Source organism: Micropterus salmoides, unplaced genomic scaffold (assembly GCF_014851395.1).
Source record: "Micropterus salmoides isolate LMB-PRFRI ecotype aquatic unplaced genomic scaffold, ASM1485139v1 Ms_hic_scaffold_3, whole genome shotgun sequence".
NCBI lineage: Eukaryota > Metazoa > Chordata > Actinopteri > Centrarchiformes > Centrarchidae > Micropterus > Micropterus salmoides.
In genome coordinates, this window is record NW_024042261.1 from 32476583 (window position 1) to 32500322 (window position 23740).

General features: G+C 38.1%; 1 protein-coding gene across 1 annotated transcript in view; it reads left to right on the plus strand.

Annotated features, from left to right (window-relative positions):
• The first annotated feature begins 539 nt into the window (after positions 1 to 539).
• Positions 540 to 23740, plus strand: part of tenm4 (teneurin transmembrane protein 4) — a 157522-nt gene continuing 134321 nt past the window's right edge. The window contains exon 1 of the mRNA XM_038694058.1: positions 540 to 993. The gene's annotated coding sequence lies outside the window, so the exon portion shown is untranslated. The remainder of the gene's footprint in view (positions 994 to 23740) is intronic.

Consider the following 23740-nt stretch of genomic DNA (forward strand, 5'->3'; position numbering starts at 1 on the left):
ACAAGTTATAAAAAGTAATTTCACACATGCACTTCCAGTAACACTTGGGTCAAGACATGATACTCTGCACACATTAATGGTACAACAGAATTCATTACACCTGCTTACATTATGACAATATATTATTTCTTGACTGATTAGGACTTAATTGTAGGGCACAATTACAGTATGTAAGTCCTAATTTTTAGTTATTATGACCTAACAATTGGTGATAATTATGCAATACTAAGTCATCATTTTGACTATGGTTAAGTCTTAATTGGACATAAGTTATACTTAAGACCTAAAACAGTCATGTCACGGTAATTATGGGAAGCCACAAAATGTTTGTCCCTCCAACTTGTTCATTTGTTTGTATATTTTCCTAGATGAAAAGGCCTTCCATATATAGGGGGAAATAAAGTACAATAGAGGATTATTATTAATATAGACTTTTTCCGTGTAGAAAAAAACGGACAGGATAAAGCAAAAACGGGCAAATATTTGGAGGGACTATAGCGTAAGACCGAAGGGGGCGACCACGCACAGTCGCACACTCATCCCTGCTCCGAACTCGTAATTGTAAATCGTGAGGGACCACGCAGCTTGTCATTCCCCTGCATATCGGCTGGCGTGTCACCTTATCTCCCACTGTGTGTCCGGGGACTATTTCACATATTTCTCCCGAAGGATTTTCACGGCGTTCAATTAGGTCTGTGCTTGCTAATGGGCATTTTGGACGGCTGCCTCTCTCATCCATGTGTGCCTCTCTGAGAGCGCTGTAAGCAGCAGCAGCACCTTGGAAGAGCAGAAGGAGGAGGAGGATTTTTTTCTGCCGTACCGTGTCGTGCACAGTGGAAATACACTCGCCTGCTTTGGGCACTATCAAAACGAAAGGGAGGGAAGAAGAAGAAGGAGATCAAGTAGAAGCATAAGGGCTTTTGGGGGGCATCCCAGACCATATTGGTGAATTGTCAACGGGACAGGCCTGCTACATTGGATGTCTTCAGAATGGTAAGGTTCAGTTTAGTGAGATTTTTGCCGGTGTTGCAACAAGAAAAAGCAGACAGCTGCACACAAGCATCATGCAGTCGCGGAGCATACATGGAGAACTAACGTAGCGAGCCGCGATCAGTTTCACTGTAACATACGGATGCTTTTTTGGCATTTGCACCGCTTGTTTATGCTGTCTTTTCTAAATCTGCCCATTTACCCGCACGTTATTCTTGGGAAAGGGAGAGATTAAGGGTGCTTCGTGAACGGTGCTGTACGATACGCTACCTGCTCCTCGATTTTTTTTAGCAACCTAGAGCGTTTGAAGACCGTCTAAACATCGCACTGTGTGAATTCGGTAGCTAGAAAGGGATAACCCCCCCCCCCCCAACACATATTTAGGCTACCTCTGCCAGCAGGCTCAGGAACAGGAATATCTGCAGCGCGCCCTAAATGATGTGAGATAGGTACATAAATAACGGATGAAGGCGGATAAGGACTTGGTTTCTGTATTTAGAGGTAGGTTAAAGTGCCCTGCTGTATGAATACTGTGTGCGCTAACCTTGTCTAAACGGCTGTGAATAGGATGCGAGTTACATTACAATTGCTGTTTCTATTTAAAGGGATTGAAAGGGAAATTAAATTTGTTATGGTTGGCATTTGGACTGTAGCCCCCCCCCCCCTTTTGTTTCTTTTTTACAGGTGAGTCGATATTCAACTTTGTATTAGCCTCTATTTCTTAGTGTGGTTAGCAGTAACCCAGTTGAGTGTATGTGTCTAGTGATCCTGTTACAAATAGAGCAAATAAGGCTTAGGGAAAGATGCATACCTGATAGTTTGCTACAGCATACTGTTCAATACATAGTAATATGAATAAAATTCACAAAGGGATCTTCTTTCAAGAAATACCATGGTTTTAACAACATCAAAACAAATGCTCAATCATTAACCAACTTTAGTCCCATTATTAAAGTCATATCAAATTGCATTTTGAATTTACCACAGACTTTTTTTATATGTTTGTCCTGATTGATTTATGAGACAAAGCCTTAAAACTGCACATGGAGTCACAATCAAACTAATGAAGTTAGGTGAAATAAATTAAGATAAGCTACCTCTCTTCTGAATGATCACAAATATTTGAGACTGGAGGAGTAAAAGCTTGAGAAGGACCCCTGGGAGTCATTGTTGGGGCCCTACACACAGCTTAGACCAGCTTTGCACTCTTACTGGGCAACTTCTAAGACTAACGTACACAGTCCTCTGAGTGAAGTGATAGTTCTCATGATAGATTTTGGGTTTGCATCACACTAATGTTGATTATTAGTGGTATAAGTTAATGGAAAAGTTCTTCAGTAAAAAACTACTAAGTACTTAAGAATTGTGAAAAAGATTGAAGTATTAATGCAAGGTGAATTGATGTTTAACTGAAAAGATTTTTACACCTTTGGGTCAAAACTAAATCGTTCTTTTAGGCCTACTTGGCATCAAAAAAAGTGCAACTGCTCCCCTGTAAAATAAGTAAATGTTTTGAAGATTGAATATAAATTTCAGAAAAAAGTAGTGGGGTATTTTCAGCCAGTGTAAGTAGTCAAACATGCTGCAGACATCCAGACCACAAGAAACTCCTTTCTGTGTGTGGGGAGAATTTTTGCATATAACAGAGCAAATATTTTACATATAATAAAGCTCACAAGTGCCACCATTAGCTGTTGCAGGATGCATGACCTCAGATATTAGAGGTTAAATCCAAGGGAATCCAGGGGCCCTCCGTCCTTGGCAAATGTTTCATAGAGGCATCAAATGAGTTGTCTGAAGTTGTTAGGTCCCGCCGAGGTTAACCTTTGTAGAACAAGGCTGCATTCTCCCAGTTGTCTTTGTCGTGCTGATCAGCTCTGAGAAGCAGCCTCAGCAATAGTTCTCTGCATGATAAGAGGGGGAACAACCCATCCTTTGTGATCCCAAATGAAAAATCTGTTGCTTGTCTTTTCGCCTTTGTTGTTGTGTCATTGTGAACTGAACGCACAGATATTCTCCAAAGGACAGATTGCTGAGAGAAAGATGACATGTAAGTTGCAGTTGGACCTTGTTATAGTCCATAAACGATTGTTGTATTTGAACTAACGTTGGCAGCGCACGCGGGCAGAACGATAACAGAGAGGAAACAATGAAATGCCTCTGTCTCTCCTGAGTTTTCCAGGGGGATATTGTGTATTTCAAGTAATAATTGTTGTGAGAACTGTATGGCCATCTAGGGAGGGAATAGCTGCATTTGAAGGAAATGGATACTGTGGATGGGGAAGAGTACATTCTCCATGATCTTGTGTTGCTCAGTAGGAAAAGTATGACAATGGAATTGGTGTATTATTTATTGAAAAAAATATATAATCAGCAACTTAGCATCTACTTGCTTTGCACTACAGAAATAGTTATTTTTATGTGTAAAGTATAAATTTGCTCTTCCTGTTAATTTGTACAGTTAGTGATCCTTACATACCGGCTTTTTCAACTTAACAGCTTTGATTAGAACAAACGGAGAGGTGAATTTTCTAGCCCGGAGCATTATATTTAGTTGAAGCTGCAGTCTGTCATCCTGTGATTTATCACACATAGAACTAATGGGTAGCTGTCACAATTACACCACTTTATTGGACATGAAAGCTGGGCACTGCCACCCACCCCTCTTTCACAGCTCCAGACTTTGTGTGCTAAGTTGAAGACACTGCAGAAATCTAAAGCATGTGGTGTTACGCAAGTGACCAACTGATTGTTGCAAAGCAGTATTTTTTGTGTATAGTCACAATGTTCTTACTATAGTTGTCTCTGATGTATACCTACTATAACACTATGTCAAATGTCTATTTTGTAATTTACATGCTGCATCATTTTAATAAAAAAAAAGCAGATAAATAAAAAGTTTTTCTTGTGGCCATTGCTGACCTGACCTGGGTTTAAAAATTGAAAGGGACAGGCACCTTAAAATAATTTAAAAAGCTAACAACTTTTTAAATGATTCTGCAAAGCAGTCCCCAGTCAATTTCACCTTGCTGTTGTTTGCTCCAAAATAAACAAAAATCAAGAACTGCTTTGCTGCATTGCTGTACTGACTTCTGCGCATTGGTACCCATATCACTTATTAAACAAAGAGAATATCCTGATAAAAGGAAGTGTTTTGTCTCATTTAATATGAAATAATAAACAAACCCTAAGAGCTGATTTTGGCATTTGATGAAGGATAAGCCACCTTAATAATAACATTAAAGATAATATCCATTTGGATATGTCAGATGCCTCTTTACTTTCTCTGTTATCCTGGAGCATTACAGTGTTCACTTTTTCCTTTAAAACTATCAGATCCACTTTTCAAAGAACTGGAATCTTACACCTGTTTGGTGTTCTGAAAGTCAGAATCACTCAAACAAAGTACTTGAGGAGAGAGGCTGGGGTTGAAATTATGCACTTGAGCCCCCAGACACAGGGTAGGATTTCTCCTCCTGGGCACACGGCAACAGACTCCCCTTTGTCTCCGACATTTTATAGTACGCATGTAGCAATTTTTAGGATGACTCTCATTGCTGCTGAAGCTAATGACAATCGGCAGGTGTGGTTCTCGTTATTCCTCATATTTTTTACTTTGATATATTCTTGTGTGCTCAATGCCACAGTAGAACATTGTCCTGTCCAAGTATTTCTTAAAATCTGCTATCCTCCCCATTTAATTTCATATCATATTAGAATAGGCTGTTTCACAGAGGAGAAACATCATCATCAGAATAGACTAGGGGATCGTCAAAGTGAGAGCACGCCTACAGTGATGGCCATTGTTGGAAGTCCCACTTCGCGCATTAATCCTGCATCTCTTACATGAATAATGCAAACAGTCCTTTGTGTGTGTGTTACACAGAAGAGCCATTTTTGTATACTTTTTTAAAGTCAAATTTCTCACCAGTTGCCAGACCTGCATTTTATTTCTACAGAGGTTGTTAAAGAAATATATTTTCTTCATTGGCTACAGCTGTTGCTTTCTTGCATCTGGCTACTTATACTTGGTCCTTTGCCTTTGCCTTTTTGTAAAAAATAATGGCTAGTATGAGTATGAAATCTTAGACAGACAATTCTATTTTGAATTCTATTGTGGGGGACAAGCCATATCAATAATAATACTAGTTTTTATCATTTTAAGGGGATATGTAAGATGTTTCAGCAAACAGGCGATATCTTGCAGAGTTCCAAAGAAAGCAAATTAATTGGAACACATAGCCCTGACTTTCCTGATGCAAGTGGCAAGAGGGGCAGTTGTAAAATTGAAAAGTGAAGAGTGGTTAAGGAAGCTGTTGATGCACTTAACAAGGTAGTTGCTCTATGGCCTTAGAATTACCCTAGAATAAAATCAAATTTCCTTCTCCGCAGTCTTAAAAAACACTACATCTTTGAAATTCACAAAGCTGGTACATTCAACGGCTCTCAAATACAAATGTTAAGGTCCTACGTGCCTAGTTCACAGCATGTAAGACTTTTACATTTGAGGAGCCAAAACAAGTTCTATGTGCTGATTAGTTTTCTTTGAATCTTTTTTATACATTAGGAGGTAGAAAGAATAATGGAGCCTTCGACAAACAGTGTCTCGTTCCCACTTTTAAGCATGGTTCTGGATCAGTAATGGGATGGGCAGCCATCTCAGGAGGGTCATTAGATCTGATGGTTGCCCTGCACGGTTGTTAACAGCCAAATAATATGAGGCCATTTTACAGGACCAGGTGCACTTAGTGGTGCCAACGCTGTTCTCTAAGCATATCCACATATTCTCAGATTATAATGCTCTGGCCACATTCAAGACTGTCTCCTGAACTCTAGGATGTATAATGATAGTTTTTGTGATAGAAGTTCTAGATTGTCCTAATTAAAGAATGGCAAACTTGACTTGACTTCAAAGAAATGGTAGTAGTGTTGTTAGCATCTTTGTCAGTTACTGGCTGTAGCACAATGAGGAATATGTTTGCACTCAAAGTGCAAATTTGCTACACAAATTCCCATATACTCTTCCCATATACTGTATTTGCACATGCACAGGACAATAGCTGTTAAAACAGGAATAAGGTCCAATAAACATATTTGTTGTACCTATGTTTTTTTCCCAATATATGTTTTAGCAGGTCATAGTTTTTTTGTCAATAGATTTACTCCCCAAAACATGATTTTTTTCTCTAAATGACAGCATACAATGTTAACAGCATTGACACAGCATGCATACTTTAATGCCTACAGCATGCAATGCTAACTTGTGGCTGTGATGGTATGATCTATCCCAATAAGCCTACATAACGCAATGTGCTTGGTCTAATCTGTATGTTTACTTGCACAGTGTTGTCTATGTGCATCACTACAAAACATTACAGGAGGTAGAGCAGATTGTTGATAAGGCTAGTTAGATGATAATCGCACTAGTGTGACTAATGAAAACAGTTTTGGTGTTTGGCAGATTTTGTTCAAATGTGCAAGTAAAGTGGTTGACAAATGTTGAAATAAAATGGAGACCTGTGGCAGGCAAAACCAAAAAAGAACCGTCAAAAATTAAATGTCAAAGTAAGCATCATCAAACAATTTGCTCTAATAGAGTAGATTTGGCTTTTCTGGCCTTACAAACCTTCATGTTTGATTGCCCATCACACGTTAAAAAACTCTCCACGGATGGAGAGAAATTGAGGCTGACCATTTCAAACTGCTCCCAACTACTGCTCACAGACTGACTCTGCCCAACTGTCGAGTCAATGTGTTTTACACCACTAGAGTTAAATTCACTGCAGCAAATTGCCCCACTCACATTGTTGTGTATGTATTGAGGCCTGCTGCAGCTATGGACAGCAGATTTAAAAGCTAGTAATTTGACGACTGAACCTCAACTCATACTGAACTTGAAAAAAGTGACAGGAATAATAAGATGTCCAGTGTTTGAAGGTTACATTATGAGGGTGATTTAGCTGACAGGCATCACATTCCTTGCAGCTATCAGACTAACAAAGTGGCATCTTGTATTTTCCGCGTCTTCGAATCCTCCCATCAGAACAGCCTCCCTAGTGTCATTTCATCATGACTAGGATAATCTTATGCAAGACAGTGAAACAGCAGTTAATTTGCAGGTAATTAAACCCTAGTGATTTACAGTTGGAAATGCAACATATACAGTAAGACAGCAGTCAGTATTGCTGGGCAATGTTTTGAATGATGATATAGCAACAGCACTATCAAAAATCTTCATTGTTTACAATTAATGGCAATGCAAGCATACTTGTATCTAAAATGGTATAAGGATTTTTAGGAAAGTGGTGGCAGCTAATAGAAGTTAATATCTACTGATCTTCTAATACTCAGTTGTGACTAATGCATTTTCTCTATCAAAGCCCTATCAAAGCAGTGAGTGGTGGGTTTAATAAAATGCCTTAATGATGTTGTTTTCAGCAGTGCTTTGCATACTGTTAGTTCGTCACATGAACAAAGGCGTTTAACAGTTGTCACTGATGGAGTAGTAGTAGTAGAAGTAGTAGCTTCTGTAATTTGTAGCTGAAAAAGCATAGGATGCTTGAAGGTCTGTGACAAGTAGCTCAAAAAGCAAACTGATACAGTGAGGATGTGTACTCATTTACAGTGGGGTATTGCATTCATGGCTTCTATTCAAAATAAACATCGTTGTCTTGTTACTAGCCTGATGTGAAGAGTCCTGTCTAGATCAAACATGGCTGGTGTCTAGCCAGTACTAATCAGTGAGGTTTCAGCATTTTTTTGTGTATGGAATCTGACCCCAAGAAAACAGATTTCTTTTATTATTTTGACTTTGACATTTTTGCTTTAGGCTTAGGATTAACAAAATAAACTCATGAATATTTGTAACATTATATATAAACTTGGTTATTTAAATATTTGCAATGTGGAAGTAATTTATTGGTTATGATAATGGTTTGAATAGGTGGACAGGCAACATGCAATTTTTATACAGTCATAATACATTAATGACAATGGATTTATTTTGTTCCAACAGTGTATGCTAGATTCATCTTGAGAAAAAGACTTTCAGCTGGTCGAGACAGCCATCAAGAAAATGTACCTGTGTTGTTTATTACAGGCATGACTGGGGGAGGCCTATTAAAATTTTAAAATTACAGTAAAATTTAACTCACTAACTTCAGTGTTTGACTTTAGTACCAAATTCATGTCAGATATCATTCTAATTTGTTGCTGTGAGTTAAAACTGGGATTGCTATAACAGCAGCATTTTTAAAGAATACAAATTAGGGCTATATTATAGGGAGGTGAAGGATATTAAGCCGCAATCCTTAGTTGAAAATGTGCACACGTGTTTGTTGTTCTCCTGGTTGGGCTGTGAGTTTGGGTTGTAACGTTGCAGTCATGAGTTAACTGGGTGTCGGGGAGTTGCACCTTAGTATAACTTGTATAGTGATGTTTGTGTTGGGAAAGAAGTTGTCTGGTTGTTGGTCTGTTGGTGTTGGTCTGATGGTTGCTGTATGACACTATGAATTTCTGAAATGACAAATAAATGTCTATCAACTTACACAGCTGATCCCGTTACTGGTGGGCGGGGGGTTACACTGCCGCCAAGCAAAAGTACTTCTTAAATGATGCATCGATGAATCGATGAAATAATCTGTAGAAGCTTCGAGTACTATCATCGTTAGCTGCAGCCCTAAATAGGATATACTATACAGTATGTATTTAGCCATGATTATAGGGATAATTTTTGTGTGGTTCATTTCTCCTTTTTTCCCTCTTGCCCTGTTGGACAATCACAAAGATGATTTTTTTTCTGTGCGTCTTTTGGATGTGCATTTTGATGGTATATTCATTTGTGGATGTCTGTAAGATAAAATAGCAGCTAATCGCAAAGGAAATAAAATACATCTTCTACAACTCCAACAGGTTTACGGCCTGCCATTACCTGAACTCTTAGACATTTCAGCAAGTGACATAAGAATGTGATCTACAAGTTTAGAGACTTAGAAAGAAAACTAGTAAAAATTGTCCAAACAGTATAGACTTTAAAGGGGATATATGTAGTTTTCAGTGGCTGCTAGCGGTGCAGTTTTTAAATTGCAGCTAGGTGTGTGCTCGTACACCAGCTCAAACTCGGACGGAAACACAAGAGACAACTTCACATAAACGGTATTTAACTTGAGCCAACCATAGCACAACATCACAATATATTTCACATGCTTTACAGTAATGTTTTGTTCAGTAAGATGAAAGATACTCTGTGTCCATTTTGTTGTTGTTGTTGACTGTGTTTTTTACCCGAAGTTGATCTGATTCACTTTTGGCCTAGGGGTGGGAATCTCTGGGCACCTCACAATTCTATTCGATTACGATTACGATTCAGAGGGCTGCGATTCGATTATAAAATGGTTATCGATGCATCTTGATGCATCATTTTTTTCTATACAAGATCCCTGGATAATTACTAAGCATTTAATTTACGCATTAAAATCCAAAAGAATCATCTCCTAATTAGCTTAAAAGGACGAGTTTGCATCCATAATTTACTTCATTAACATCAGCTCCATGGTCCGTCATTTCTTTAACAACCAGTTGTCAGACTCCTCTGAAAACTGAAAAATAATTATAAGGATGTACAGTATGTGTACTGGACAGAGCTGTACACCAGTTTAGTCTAAGCTTGTACCTGATGTTCTCAACACTTGCCTGGTAGGTTAGCTAGTAAAGACATTCAACTGATAATTAAAATTACCTCATTATTTAGCTAACGTTACACAAATAAATATTTTTAGCGCCTTTCACGGGAACCAAGGACGCTTTACACATAGTATGTTCTGTCACATACAGTAATTAACATTTAAATAATCGATTTTTAGACATTTGTTAATCGATTCATAATCTTCCATGTCCGCATCGCGATGCATCTAAGAATTGAGTATTTCTCCTATCCCTAGTTTGGCCTGACGGGCTTCAGCACATAAAACTGTTTTGTTACTTTTTTATCCTCTTGTGAAGTTTGTGTTAGAGTGTGTGTTGTGCGAGGAGCCTGTCGTGTTTTGGTATTAGGGGACTCCGTTAGCTGCAGCCTTGTTGCTGTGTGTACGGCTCAAAATCAGCAGGTAAGAGGCTCGGGAGCGTGCATGCACGTCACAGCCAATAGATTTTGTGGAAAATCCGACCCAGAGTCTTCACATAGGGATAGGCATACTGGCCTGTCAGAGTTAACAGAAAAACCCATCAAGTGGATCGTTTTTTATGTGAGGTTACAACCCCTTCACACACAGGCAATAAAAAAAGTAAATCATAACATTAAAAAAAGTACATCTAGCCCAACAGAATGGGTTAGAATAGTCTGCCTGTAGCCATGAGGATCATGTGGCTCTGGAAATGTTTATTTGGGCAAAAGAGTGATGAAATAATTTTGTTGTCTGTGTCCAGTATGTTCAATAATCCAAACAATGGAAACTATCCATCTTTGATTATGTCTATGTACATGTCACTCCATGTCATGGGTCAGCTTTCCAAGCTTTTAAGTTTGACAAGATTCAAGTGACATGAGAAGATTCTTTCTGTACTGTAAATGTGCAGGGCCAATCTTTTAACTGAAAACTGGCTCAAACTGGCTGGCTGTACTCTGAGACATCAGAGTGCTGCCAACAGGGCCTGTTCTTTTCATCTAACCAGACACCAGGGTGACATCCATGACATGACGTCATGATTGTGCCACATTTTTAACAAGAAGTTTCAATACCAGTTATTTTTACATTTTCTTTTCAAGTCTTTTAAAATTGACTTCAGCTTTCCCCAGTTGTGCAAGTTATTTAATCAAATGGGAGTAAAAGTATTTTCTTTGTTCCTGCAGAACAGATCCTGTCATATTTTTGAAACCTGCTGCACACCTGCATAGGGAGGTTATCAGGGGCAAGGGAGTGCTGAAAAGGAGTTGTCAATATATTTTGCAAGTGTTAGGCAGCAAAGTGGAGTGATAGCTCTCAAGGGGGCTGGCCTTAAACTGTTATTCTATAAATATTAATAAAGCCCACTAGCCTGCCTGGAAGGAAGCTAACGGTTTGCTCATGTCATAGACAGGGCTTCAGTGTGACAAGTTGTGAAAAGAGTGATGAGATGACAAAGAGGCGGTAAGATGGCATTTAGTGACAGGCCTCATTTTTCAAATATGAAATGCCATCACTGAAAACGGAAACTGAGTCTGCTGACCTTTCGCTTACAAAATTGTGACACAGCAAACAATACCTTCAGTGGATTTTCTGGTATGTTTATTGATTGATTTATTTATTTATTTTCAGTCACCAGCATAAAAAATGTATTCACACAAATTATTGAAAGTAGTTGCTAAAATATTGAATGATTATACATATGCAGGATAGTTTTGCTGGTTAATTTAAGAGAATGTCTTGAGTACCTTGATACTTCCTGACAGCAGGACTAGGAATGTTTTCTAAATGTAATTTCTCACAAATTACACACTTAATCTGATTACTCTCTGATCAGTTTACCTATTCATTTCAGACACATGTTTAGTAATCTGACAAGTAAATTTATGTCTGGCCTATTTTCATAAAAGCGTCTGCAATCTGGTTATTGGTTTTACTTTACTGAGTGCTGCAAGTGAGTACTTGATACTCACACTGTCCTGTTTATTCACATGCCTACTTAGCTGGAAGACTAAGGGAACCAACAATGTAGACAGGCATAGAAGGTTTTGGCTGCAGCTGGCATTGCTCTGCCAAGATGCACTTGTTGCATGCATCTATGACTAAGCAGCAACACAGTGCTTTGGCATGCTAACATGACCTACAGTGCATGCAAATATTATTTCACTGAGAGTTGAGAATAACAAATGCATAACTATCCATGAAAGCTATATTGAAAGTCATCCAAATATTGCAGTCTTTATGAAGATTTCCAGAATTTTGTTCATGCTGGCATTGCATCCAGCCTACTGAAGTGTCAGTGAGCAAGACACATTGGGACCAGATTTAGGGACACAGTTCTGTAGTCAAGAATAGAAAAAATGATGAGAACATAGGATACCATTGCACAATGTCTCAAAGGTACTAAATGCAGTATTTGAGGCCTAAAGTATATGTATTGTCTCATGTTTCTCACCTTCATTTGGTCAGGTTTCTGTTCCAGCTCATGCCAGTAATTATGAATAGCTTTCCATTCATCACTGCTTTTAATTATTGTTTTATTAATTTCCCCGTGCTGTGTGCACTAGCCATGTCTTGGCATTAGAAGCCCAGCTCACATGAAGCTACTGCACATGGTTATGTCCAAAAAGTGTCAAGCATGATTGGAAAGCCAATTCAAGGCTGTAACAGGGAGTGACAGACACATGGAGACTACTTACGGTATGTAACATATCCTGTTTAGTTATTGTTAGTGTGATGGGGAAATTTCAGCATATTTAGATTTATCATTTCTTTACCTGATAATAGTTCATTTCTGTTGCAGACAATAAGTGCAGTTCAGTGCAAAAGGTATCATTAGTCATATCCTCCACTAGTATAGTACTTCCAGTTCAGGAAGCTATCTTAGAAAGATACATTATCAGTAATCAGAAGAAGTAGTCCACCAGAAACATTCTTAGTAGCATTTTCCTCAAATTGTGTGTCAGGATACATTAAGTATCATATGATAACTACATTTTAGTGTATTATTCAATAAATATTCTAATGGTGATGATTGTTATATTAAAAGAATTGTAGCATGTCTAAACTACATATGAATTTTAATAAATTTATGAGAATTAATACCCAATTATAAATTTTAATATTCAGAAAATATTAATCATAAAAATCTCTTGTTTCGCGGGGTGCCACCGGAGTTGTTATTAACCTAGAGTCTCTGGACCTCTAGGTAGCTTTTAATAAGTATACAATTATTCACCAGTGATCAGTTAGTTAATAATCGCTCAATTATCTTAAATCAATCAGTCAGTCTCATATCTAAAGGGTAAATTCTCTTGGCAGACACTTAGAAATAGGCAACACACACAATTCCTTAAAAAGACAATATTAACACTATGGGACATCCCTGACCACAGAATGCTTTGTTTAGGTCTTACTGCTTGTCGGCAGCCTGCTTTGGCCTGTTGCACGGGTCCCACGCTAACTGCCCGATCCTGGCTTTTTGCTAGGGGATTCTCCAAGGTTCTCTGTGTCTGATTGAAGAAAAACCCTCAAGCGTTGGCCATCCTCCATCTGGCAATTCGGCTGTTTTTCAGGTGTCCTTCGTTGCCGCTGGCGAGACCATGTGACTGGGTCTGACCTCGGTGAAGTTAGCTCGACGAAAAAGCTTAAAAGGGAACTTGGTCGTTCCTGAATTAAACCAGTGTAACTTAACGGACTGATAACTTTTAACAAAAGAAAAAGAAAGAAAATAAAACAAGTAAAGTTGCTGGAACTCAGGGACAAATCGATGTTGCGGCACTTCGCGTGTGTAGCTTCAAGCGAAACAAAGACTTTGTTGCGCTGGTCGAATTCTTAGGGCGTTGCCAGGAGGGGGGCAAGTCGGGCGTGTGCTGAAGCGCCGTTTAAGAGGGAAGCGTCCAGAGAGCAGAAGGAAGAGGAAGAGAGGAAGAGGAAGAGAGCGAACGACGTCGTGTGTCGCTCTTTTGTTGTCTGGAGCGTGGTTCCCCAGAGGGCAGTCCTTCGTTTCCTGCAGGGCGGCCGTTTCCAGTTTCCCGAGGGACTGTCTTTCTAAACTTTTAATATGTCTATAAAGAAAAAAGAAAATCTATTTGTGCGTATTATAATCAAATATTTTCCACAATCAAACCTCAATGGTCAAACGGTTGTATTTATCATAATTTCTAAAGGAATTGTGTGAGAAAGTATTGTGAACAAGCAATGGTTACACATAAAATGAAGGAGTGTCCTTAATCTTGCTGAAAATGAAAACACTGCAAAAGTAACTTAGATTCTTTTCAGCAATAATATCAACAACAGATAGCAACAACATGGTAACATAACTACTCAAATAGAGGCAAACGTAATCTAAAAACTAAAAGATTATTTAATCAAACAGGTAATGCTTTGAGTCTTTGGAGACTGCAGTCTTTGTTTACATAAAGTTTAGGGCTGTCCTTGGTGTCCTGGATTTTGTCACAGGAGTATCTCACCCAGGTGTATAGGAGCATATATCCTATATATAGTAGCAAGGTCAGGTTGCCATGGTTACGTGTCTGTGTGGGGGGGGGCAGTTTAGGGTTTCTTGCCCCCTTTAAGAAGAGTTCTGATAGGCTGTTTGTAATCTCTGGTTAGTTTCTTTGTCATTTTAACAATTCCGAGAGGCTTATCTTGGCTGTTGCCAAGTGGCCAGTTTTACGATCAACTGCCCCGGAACAGCACTTAGGGGAAGCAACCTTTCACCTTTTCCTTTGGGTCTCTTCAGCCGTCTGTAGAGGGTTAATAATCAAACCTCCTCCTTCTCTCTGGGAGAGAAAAGAGGACTTGAGTCTCCAAATTGTTTAATATAAAATACACAAATCCATACTGTCGGTTTACTACACTACAGAATACAAACTCAATGTAACTTGGTTAAAGGTGTTTGAAAATCAGAAGAATTAGACTTGACGGAAAGATGAAGTTATGCTGTTTGTGTATTATTGTCTTTTGCTTCTGTGTAGTACATCAACAATAGCACTGATAATGGCTTTGTTCTTGAATGTGCAGACATCATCTGTATTCATGCTTTTTTGGCCAAACTTTGCTGTAACAAAAAATATAATTAATTTTCTTGGTGTTACTCAATACATTACATCTTTTTAATAGTAACATAGCTCATTTATTTAGAAAAAACACTCAAACCTGTCAGTCAACAATTCATGAATGACCAACATTTTTGATTTACCAGTGGACCATTATGTTATTTTTTGGAACATTTTGTATTCAAAGCATTTGTATTAATGGCATTTCACATCACAGGAGATAATTCCTGTGTGGTAAGGTGTAAAATTGAGCAGCTTTGATGTTAAGCGGTCTATTTAAGATTCAAGATGAGGGTGTTAATTAGTTGACGAAAATCTTTTTTTCCCCTTAATCCCTCTGGCCTGAGATCAGGTTGCTACGTTTCAGTTCAAAGAAAACAGATAAGAAAAACTATATAGTTAACATGTAAGACAGTTACCTGTATACATTTTTATTCATATGAAAATCACAAAAGCATTTTAGGCTCCCTTATTTTTACTCCATTCATGTTCAGAAATGATTTGCCAATGTGGCTTAGATGTAATAAAAATGTCCTTACACGACTCTTTGTAACTAGGTTGCTGGGAATTATTCATTTCTGGAATAAGCCATTTTCCATGAAACTACTAAAATACTGTAGTATAATCATCAAGGTAGCCCACTAAGTGGTAAAATCTGACCAGACCAACTGTTTGTGGTCCTTCAGTGGTGAAAAACCACAGTGAATCATGATTGCTAAATACACAGCAGGTCGAGCTTTGATATTTTAGAGCTCGGGAAATATTTACCTTGACAAGTGGTCTACAAAGTAATTCCTAATGTGCTAAAGAGGATTACAAACATTTAGAGAAGGTAGAGTAGAAGGCAATTCTTAATGTTTAATGTTACTATGACAGCCAAGGTTTATCTATTGTAAAGAAAGGCTTGTATAGCAGTTACAGTAATATGTAATAGTGTCCCATTCTCAGATATATTATCTATACTGAGTATGGATCGCAATGTAGATGTTTTTCAGCGCTGATTGCTGCCTCCTGATTGGCCGCCTGGATGACAGCAGCCATTTTAAGCCACATCTGACAGGAACTCTCTCTCTGCCATTCCCAACTTGAGCCTGTGTACTGTGTATTGTCTGCTTTCAATGTAAGTAGAGAACCTTTGTAGTGAGCATATTAGACTTTGTGAGTGAACCTGTGTAGTGAACAGATTAGATTTTGTGAGTAGCTTAACTTTGTGTTTCTGATTATTGTCTATGCCAAGTTGTTGTAGCTTTGTTGTTTCAGCTACTAGCAGTTAGTAGGAGTGAAAAGCTCTTTTTGTTTGCACCCCTTTTCTCCTGTTTTTGGTATTAGAAGCCTAGTTAAGAGCTTTGTCTTTTCTTTACTTTTTGTTTTTGTTTAGGGACGTTTTAGGTTTCTTAGAATGTTTTGGTTGTTGCTTGGGAATGGGAAGAGTGATGAGCCACACCGTTATGTTGCGTCCAGGATACCCCTAGACCTTAGGACGTAACATAGTATTTTGAGAGAATACCAGGCAAAATATCATTGCAATTTCTTTGTCGCATGTACTGTAAATATGCGTAGGACACTGTCCCTATTTATATGTTCAGAGCAAAGTAGCTAATAAGGGAAAATTTGGCCACATTGAATGCGACGCTCATTTTCAAGTGTACTCTCTCTCTTCTAAAAAAAATCTTTGTTGATCCTCTAATGGCAGATATTCATCAGGCTGGGCTCCTGCACTGTGTCAGGCAATGTGCAACTGTGATTACAATGCGGACACAGCACTGCCATTGTTTCCACAAAAAAGTCAGGAGATTGCTTACTTTGGTGATGTGATGGAGATTAGGTTTTTCCAAACTACCCTGCACGCCCTACATTTCCTGCAACCAGGGCATGTGAGCAGTTTTGGAATTGCAATATGAGTTACCACTCATATGGTTTGGTTGTTCATTTCTTTTGGATGCCAGGCTAGGGTTTAAGCTAAAATTCAAATACATACGCTGCGTTTTCCTTTTTTTGGAGTGAGCGGTGAGCAGTTGGGTCTGATTTGAACGAGGAGCGATATTGAAAGCGGGGGCCTGCAGCGGCTTTGAGCGGGGGAGCGAGGAGTGCAAAGTTGCACCGCTCCACTCTGCTCACATGCTTTGGCCGCATCACCTTAACAATAAATGCTTTCTAGTGGTTCTCCAGTGAAGGGCTTTTATTTTGAAGCATTAACTGTTACAGAACAATTCATAATAGCTCAAAAAGCAGGGGGCAGATCAAAAAATTGGAGATGCTACTATCTGTTAGACGAAAGTAAGAACTGGAAATGTAGGAGTAAAACAAAACAAACTCCAAAGAACAGCTACTCCCACATTATGCCAAAACTACTGAAGTCTAAATATACCAAGTCATTTTAGAACACATGTTGTAGTCAACATAGTGTGCCAATGAGTTCTCAGTGACGTCCACAGAATTCTGTTGATGGCAGGAACCCATCGTGACTTGGCCGTTCTCCCAAACAGGACCTTTATGTTGTGCGTCAGCATAGTCACCCCCTGCTATGAAGATGCAATGCAAATAGAAGTTAGTGTGGCGCTGGAGTGTGCCAGTGGAAAAACAACATTACAGTTGCATATCATCAGCCACTTTTCAGACTCGCTTCTACACTGCAAAAACTGAGCTCTCAAAAACAAGGACAAAAAGCATTAAAATGGTGGAAATATTACTTAAAATAAGCGAAATTATCTGCCAACAGAAAAATAATATTTCACTTGCTACTTAAGGCCAAAAATACTTGAAACAAGGGAAATTCTCTAACCGCCTGGTAAGAAGAAATGTCTTGTCAGAAAAAAAAAACAAGTAAATTTTGCCTTCAATTAAGATAATTAATCTTTCTAAGAATTTAGTTTTTGCAGTGTAACTCCAAACACACTGGACCTATGTTGCTGCATTCTGCTTTGTGGAAAACCTTAAATTTACCACCTCCTTATGTTGCAACTGAATGATGTTTTGCTATCATATTTTGTTGCAATTGTCCTGGATAAAAATGTATGTCATGTTTTCCATATGTTCATGTATTTGTGGCTAGGGACGATTATAGTGACCAAAATTATCACTGTTATCAGTATTATCACGGTATTGTAAAAATGTGCCAAAAAGTATTAAAATGTACTGATACACACACTGAAACAATTTCAACAAGTTTTATATTGAAAACTACAAATACAATTGCCATTTTGTTTGCATAAAAAATAAAACAGCAGCAAATACCTTTCGTAATATGAAAATCATCTAATTGTGCATTATCAAGATTTTATATTATAAAGGTAAAAAAATGACCCCGTGGACAATTACATGAATACAAATAAGTCTTTAGAAGACAGTGATAGTAACTGCAGTGAGCCCAAAAACTGACGTAAATACAGAGGAGTCTGTAGCGTTTTTAGATATGCTGGTTGGTTGACTAAACTGCGGAACGTGTTATCATGTGCAGAGGACGAATAGACTCTGCCGACACACGACGCACACAGCAACAGAAGAACGTGTAGCGTTTTTGCAAGAGCAGCAACACTGAGCGCTTCAGTTTACACGCTGTTAAGTCAGAGAGACAAACCAAAGCTACAAATTAACTCACCCGGCGTTCACTATAAGGTCATTTTCTTCAATCAAGTTTCCCTCAGCACTCATAAAAACTAAACTACGACCAGACTTCAGTGACTGAAAAATCTCCACAGCGTTGTCTTCCGCCATGTTGTCATTGACCCAAACAAACCCAGGTTGCATTCTGCACATGCGCGCCTGCTTCTGGGAGACGCTGGACAGTGTTTGCATGAGATTATAATAGCGCGGTTAACCATAACCGGTTATCATGGTAATTTAAAATGTGCACGATAATAATAACCATTGGGAATTTTACCATGGTTTACCATTAAACCGGTAATAGTTTCATCCCTATTTGTGGCGGCTGACCGCCACGTATTGATTTTTGTATTTGAGTTTTTTTACTAGGCCTATTTAAAATCATATTTGATCGACTGCAATTCACGCACGCAGCCCCCACGCGCGCCACAGTTACAGTTGGTATGTGATGTCACATTTTATAGCTGCAGCAATAAGAAAAACAACACGGAACAACAAAATGTGTCGCTACTAACACTGTTGCTGTCACTGCATTAAATTACCCAGATTCAGTTGTTTGTTAGTTATCTCAAAAACAAAATGAATCTCATGTACTGCATAGTAATCAAAACGATCAGTCTCCCATTAAAAATACACCAGGTAAATAGTCTTCTGTGTGTGTGTGTGTGTGTGTTGGTCTGCATGTGTTTCTGCATCTGAGTAAAAATAAGCGAAGAAAGAGAGAGAGCGAGAGAAACAGCTTATAAACTTTTTGTTTCTAATTTGTACCTCAGCGTCTTGACAAAGACATGACAGAGCTGGAGCAGGAGGCAATACAAACACGCCTAAGATCTTAACCAGCATTTTTTATTTGGTGAAAGTGAATAAAAACACTGTGACTGACAATCAATGTTTTTTTCCCTCATTGTTTTTCAATAAATGCATCTAAATGGCCGAGTTTAGGAAAGCGCAGAGGGCTGGCATATTATTTACTTCAATTTGAGCTCTTTTACAGGGGAAAGACACTATTGGTACTGTAACATTTTTAACAGCCTTGTTGTATGTATAAACAAAAATTCTGCGCGCAGTAGTACTTATTGACAACTAAGTAAAATATGTAAAGTGTTGTGATCTAGAATATGTTTTAAGAAAGCACATTTTAAGAACATTACATTTTGTGCTGACATTTCCTTTGCTGAAATTATTTTACAGTGTTGTGTTGGATCTCACAGATCTAAATTTATTGTTAAAAATTGCACTTCAGCATAACTTATCTAAACTTTATTAGATTATGTTCTTAAATCTATTGTTAGCCACTAAAGTCTCATTGAATTGAATTCCAATGACAAATGACAAATGTTTTTTTAGTAGGATACATTAAGGTGTAGCTACAGTCTAGCAATTAGAATAATCCTTGCACTGTCATCTAGACATTGCAACGTGCTCTGCATTATCAAAGACCACACCGTTGATTATGGTTGTGCTCAGTCCAACAGAGTAAAATGTTGTGTCTGTGCAACAATATAGATCCTTCACAAAAGATTCAATGTCTTCAAAATTGATAAAATCATGTAAACAGTTTTTTGAATGATTTGATTAATTGAATGAACTTTGGGCATAAAACACTTATAAGTTGAGCATTGCCGCTGTAGGAAGTTACTGAGCATAGAAACCGGTTGATGGTCCTCTGCATAGGCATGTGACCTTTTAAACAGTAATGCAATGTATTCTTGGATCAGAGAGCATACTCTTAATTTTACAGCCAGCTTGCATTTTCAGATATCCTTCTTGCATGTTCAAGTATTTTAAGTATTTTGCTGCTGTTTGATGATGTAGTGCATGTGCACTGTTGAATAAGTAATGGAGTTGGCACAGCACGCATGTACTAACAGTGTAGATCAGCAGAGTTCCTCAATGGACTTCAAACCCACAAAATCTCCCAAGTGTCCTTACAGCCATTTCCAGTTCAAAGGTTCCGCTTTAAAGCTACACAAAGTATTTTTTTATGTAATCTGCAATCATAATGTAATGTATCGTAATGTAATCATAAATGCAACCTATCGGCCTAATCATTAAGTGGCACTGCAAAATAGAGGAGCCCCCAGCCCCCTCTTACTCTGCAAAAAAGAGATACGTACCAGGAGATTGGTAAATATGAGCGAGCTGTGTGCATTTTATGGATGTCACCTTATAAATGTGATTTTTTTTTTTCACTTTACATCTCGCTGCCTTTTAGTTCTACCAGCCTACAAAATCAACCAGTGTAGCATATATCTGTGTTAGTTTTAATCTGGCTTCATCTATTATATGCTTCACCGGTGATGCCAGTTATTCGTGTACTCTGGTGTAACATGTTAGATACTGAAGTTTGAAGCCTCTTATTATATCGTCATTTTTATATTGTATCTATTGTTAAAGTCACTCCATATTCAGCTACTGCTGGTTGGAGGGGTTTCTAGCAGAACTACAGGTTTCAGTGGCTTTCTGCTCCCAAAACATATCCAGTAGAAGCTGATTTGAGAAGTATGTTGTCAGGATGTCACATTGCAGGTAGAAATGTAAACATAGGCCTCTAGTCTGTGCAGCTCCCTTGAAAAGACTACTTATTTATGGTCAGCTTAAGGTAAAGTAAATGACCTGACTCTTCCCAGTATTATCTGTTTATTTCTTTACAGTTGAAAAAATGAGCTGGTTTAATTAGGAGGAAAAGAGCTCTGGCACATCTTCGTCTTTTTCTCTTGGCCACTGTGCCACCCACACATTGCTTCTTGTCTGTATTGCTCAGGTTCTCATTGTTCAATGCAGTGTTGTGTAAAATGAACAACTTGGTGGAAATGGTTTCTTGCTTTTTGGGCTCATTTTAAAACAGGGATTTTGCATGCCTCCAGTTCCTCCTGGCTTATTTTTGCTGTGCTTGGATTGTACAATAATTAGAAGCAAACTTGGAAGTTATTAGTTATTGTGCATAGGCCAACTGGGTCGGTAGCATGGCATATTTGCTATCCCTAGGGAGAAGTATTGTGTTTGCATCTGAATAGTGATGGCAATCAAAAGCGTTGCTTCTGATACAAATTGTCATCTAGGCAAAAAGTGTCACTGTAGTAATTTTTTGGTGACATGTTATACATATAATGAATTATTCCATTATTTAAATGTTACCTGCTAGTAACACATTTTTTCCCCTTTAAATGTAAAACAAGTGCCAAATTATATAATGTTGTACAGGTCAACCAATGATGCATTTGATGCATGATATCAAATGAATCAGGACCTAAAGATTAACGCACATTGTCTGAGCTACAGAGAGAGCTGGAGGGGTGTTAAAAGGTGCAGCTCCCCGAGTTTACAACTCACCGGCCAAAAAGGAGAACAACAAACGCACGTGTACATTTTGAGGACTGCGGCTTACTTTGGCTAGCCTTAAACTAAATGCTAAAGTTGCTGTTTCTGTTACCTTGTCTGTGTCTGCTGGCAGAACACCGGCTGCTTTCTGTTCAGGCGCTATCGTGCTGTTGCTGAGGCGACATAAATTTCGTTTTACGGTGGACGGACGGTAACATTACAGAGTTATTGTTTTCTTTAGCTTGAAATAATCCCATACTTTGGAAACTTTCTTCTTTGTCCCTCGCTATTTTCTCTCTCTTCCTCCAATTTGCAAACAGCGTCATTATACGTCGTGTTCACAGCATAAGCGATGAGCGACAGTAATAAATGTCCCTGCGAAACACTGTGCTGTAAAATTACATGTATTTAACAAAGCATCGATGCAAAGAATTTGTGTCAAATCATTTTATTAATCGATTTTATCGATTTAATCGATTAATCGTTTCAGCCCTACCTGTATACATAACGTTATTGTACATCCTGATAATTATATTTCAGTTTCAGTATCAAGATGCATCAATAATCGTTTTATTATCGCAGCCCGCTGGATTGTAATCGAATCGAATCGAATCGTGAGGTGCCTAGGGATTCCCACCGCTACTCTGTATGTGCCTGAAATGTTTTTGTATGCACCTGACCACAAGACGCTTATGCAATTTAGATCATGATTGCGAAGGCTGCTGTTTTGCAGAGTTAGAAGAATATCATAGTAAAGGAAACTGCCATGCTATTGGTACAAAGCTTGACCTGTAGCAGGGATTATTTATTTTGTCAGCTGAAAAACTCATAACTCCTGTTTTAGTTATTTGTCAGTTCAATGATTTTATGTTGCACTGTGGGTTGAGAACAATATATGTCTAAAGTTTTTCAATATGATTAACTAACCTGAAAGTGCATAGCAAAAGTTTTTTCTTTAAATCTGAAAAAGGAAAGTTATTTACATATTGTATGTAAGGTTTTTAGCCAACATTTGTGATACTGGTCTATAGCTGGAATTATTCCTTAATATTCAAATATGGCCTAATCTGATCCGTTTAGGGCATAACTGAATCCCTTAGTTGATTTGTAATATTTTGTGAGATGTATTTCTTTTACTGTCCTAAGGTCCAGTGCAGCATACACTGTAGCCTGATTGGCCAAACTAAAAAGGTGAAAACCAAACAAAATAGGAGAAGGGAACAAAATGAATGTTTTAGATAGTGAGCTGGCCACTTTCTTCCCAGCAAGGTCTGGTCTGATCTGTTCTCATAGGAGAGTCTCCTTATAAAAGAGGTAGCTTTAATAAGCAGAATCTTATAAAGTCTCCTGCTTATAAAATCAAATCAATGATCTTACAGAGATTGCTCAACTGTTTCTTAATAGGGAAAAGTACACATCATAAATAATCAAAAGTGCTTAAAACATGATTAAAATAGCTCTCTTTAAAAAAAAAAAACACATTAAAATAGGCCTTTCATTCTACCACATTTCCTTGGAAATGCCTCAACAACAGGAATCTGGATCTCCTGAGTCCAGTTTAGCAGTTTGTGTGTCTAAAGAAGAGGTATTATTATATTAAGTGCAGAAAAGAGGCAGCAAATCATTTTGCATGCATAAATGTTCAGAAAAATGTAAAACACTGTACTGACTATAATAAACTGTTTATTTGAGTATGTGGAGGATTGTGCTTAACACCCACAACTGAACACGTGTATTGTTTATACCGTACATATATTATATATTTCGATTTTCCTCAAGCATGTGATTTATCCATGAAATTTGATTCTTACACTATGGCAGCTACAGTATCTCAGCCAGTGATTTATTTCAATGCTGCCTAATAACATAGCAATAGCAACCTATCACACATTATTGAGTAAATAATTTATTAATGCTGAAGTATCTGTATTATGTCTTGAGTAGTTGTGGCATGTATGTTGTGTGTTCTTTACTTGAATACAGCCCCATTCAAACAGGCTTTTGATCTTGATCGGAACCCTGGTTTGGACATAATGTTTAAGTTCATCTTGTTATTTTCCACATTGGATAAGCACAGATCAATCTGGACTCGTACAATCTGGATCG